Raw genomic sequence first — 2,500 nt, 5'->3', positions numbered from 1 at the left:
CCGGGCAGAACCCGCATTGGTTTTTAATCTAATAAATACATCCCTTCCAGAAGTCGGGACTTTTCGCATGTATTAGCTCTAGAATTACTACGGTTATCCAAGTAGTAATGGTACAATCAAATAAACGATAACTGATTTAATGAGCCATTCGCAGTTTCACAGTACAAGTGCTTATACTTAGACATGCATGGCTTAATCTTTGAGACAAGCATATGACTACTGGCAGGATCAACCAGGTAACTATCCACCGCAGGGAACAGAAGTTCCTTGCTAAGCGGCCCCCCTCCGCAGAGGGAGAGCAAGCTTTCTTAGATTTTGCCTCCACGGGGGGAACCCATGAGCCAAACGGACCACACGGTCCCTCGGTCAAGGGAAACCCCGTCTTGTTTGCCACGTCTTTCTCACAACTGGACCCGTGCACAGTTCAGGCATACCTGTCAGACTCGCCAAGCGAGCTGAAGGAAGGCAAGAAAAGTGCTTCTGCGAAGGAAAATATCCTCCTGCTCTTTTGTCTCTATCATTAGCCAAAGGCTAGCGTACACAACTTCCATCTACACTCTGCCTGCCACTACAGTGACAATGCTTTCGGGCATCATCTTTTCCCTCCTTCGAAAGGAAAGCTACAAGCCCAACTTTCCTTGCCCGTTAGTCAATTCTGCCCTCTATTTCTCCGCCTTGCCGCCGTGGAACATAAGGGACAGGGTTTACTAGCCAGCTCCTCTCGGAACCTTTGCGACCAACCTGCCCACACTATAACCCCCAAACGCTAATAAGGAGACTGCATGATATGGTAGACAGAAAATAAAAACGCGAAAAAAATGAAATTTTGAAAATCGAACCCACAACCAGCCAAATCGTTTGTAAGTCATGCCAAATGACTGGTGACATCTTAAAAACCCATTGAAGCCACAACATCCCATAATTTCACGCTTTTAAAGATTTGTCACTATACGCACTGTAAGTACCTCACTAATTCTCACCTCAGATTTTACGGGAACATGTTCAAATTTTAACACGCCTCTCAGCACGACCAATTACATTAAAATTCATCGCAAAAGTCAGAATTCTCCAATTTTTGAAAAATTCACTATATTCACTGTAAGTACCTCGCTAGACAGTGGAGACCTCAGATTTTACGGGAACATGATCAACTTTCGACACACCTCTCAGCACGAGCAGTTACATAGAAATCCATCAGGAAAGTCGTGCTGTGAAGAGGTCTTTCGACTAAGAAAAATGGTGGTGTGAGGAGGAGTCACCTAAATCAGAGAAAAATACTCTTATAGGAGACTGCTACGAAAGACATTTCTGAGTCCACTGGCCCTAGTCCCCTAATAAGTGTATTTCTGTTTGTTTTAAGAAGGTCCTCCTGACATCACCAATCTTCTGTCTTCAATCCTAACCCCAACGTTAACCCTAACGCTAACCCTAACCCTACCTCCCTCAGGGGCAGTTCTATGGTTATGATCCCACGGTAGGCAGAAAAACTATCCCAATCTAGGTTTTCTTGTATGCTGACTCCATTTTAAATGCTTTTACTTGAGTCTGACAAAGGCAAAGCCAAATACTCACCCCTATATGGACGGGGAAGCAAAGTGCGGATTTTGGTAGGTCGGCATTTTCAATCAGGAATGTTGCCATTCGAAAGAGCGTCCAAAAAAACTTGGTTGGGACACATTTATTTTAGAAATTAGCGACCTAACCAGAAGTGCACTTTTTGGTGGGCCTACCCTACCCCCCTCAGGAGCAGTTCTATGGTTATAATACCACGGAAGGCACAAAACCTATCCCAAACTAGGTTTTCTTGTATGCTGATTCCATTTTCAATGTGTTTCCTTGACTCTGACGAAAGCAAAGCCAAATACTCACCCCTATATGGACGGGGAAGCAAAGTGCGGATTTTGGTAGGTCGGCATTTTCAATCAGGAATGTTGCCATTCGAAAGAGCGTCCAAAAAAACTTGGTTGGGACACATTTATTTTAGAAATTAGCGACCTAACCAGAAGTGCACTTTTTGGTGGGCCTACCCTACCCCCCTCAGGAGCAGTTCTATGGTTATAATACCACGGAAGGCACAAAACCTATCCCAAACTAGGTTTTCTTGTATGCTGATTCCATTTTCAATGTGTTTCCTTGACTCTGACGGAAGCAAAGTCAAATACTCACCTCTATATGGACGGGGAAGCAAAGTGCGGATTTTGGTAGGTCGCCATTTTCAATCGGGAATGTTGCCATTCGAAAGAGCGTCTAAAAGAACTTGGCTGGAACACATTTTTGCTATAAATTGTTGACCTAAGTATATAAGCAAGTATATAAGCAAATACTCGTTACATAGCATAAATAGCCTCTAAACACCCGAAAAACCTCTCCAAATATCATTTAAACCTTTTTCCTAACCCTAACACTTACCCTAACCCTAACCCTAACCCCATTTCAAACCCTAATTCTAAGTCAGAGGTCCTCCTCACACCACCAATTTTTTTGGTAGGTCAAAAGACCT

The 2,500-nt window shown here is 43.6% G+C and overlaps 1 non-coding gene across 1 annotated transcript in view; it reads right to left on the bottom strand.

Moving 5' to 3' along the window:
* Window positions 1–239, bottom strand: part of LOC146447724 (small subunit ribosomal RNA) — a 1,800-nt gene extending 1,561 nt beyond the window's left edge. The window contains exon 1 of the ribosomal RNA XR_014861626.1: window positions 1–239. This exon is cut by the window's left edge and continues 1,561 nt beyond it. This is a non-coding gene — a ribosomal RNA (small subunit ribosomal RNA).
* Window positions 240–2,500: the final 2,261 nt, after the last annotated feature.

Source organism: Pavona decussata, unplaced genomic scaffold (assembly GCF_977016875.1).
Source record: "Pavona decussata unplaced genomic scaffold, jaPavDecu1.1 SCAFFOLD_1779, whole genome shotgun sequence".
Classification (NCBI taxonomy): Eukaryota; Metazoa; Cnidaria; class Anthozoa; order Scleractinia; family Agariciidae; genus Pavona; species Pavona decussata.
This window is presented reverse-complemented; position numbering and strand designations above follow the sequence as displayed.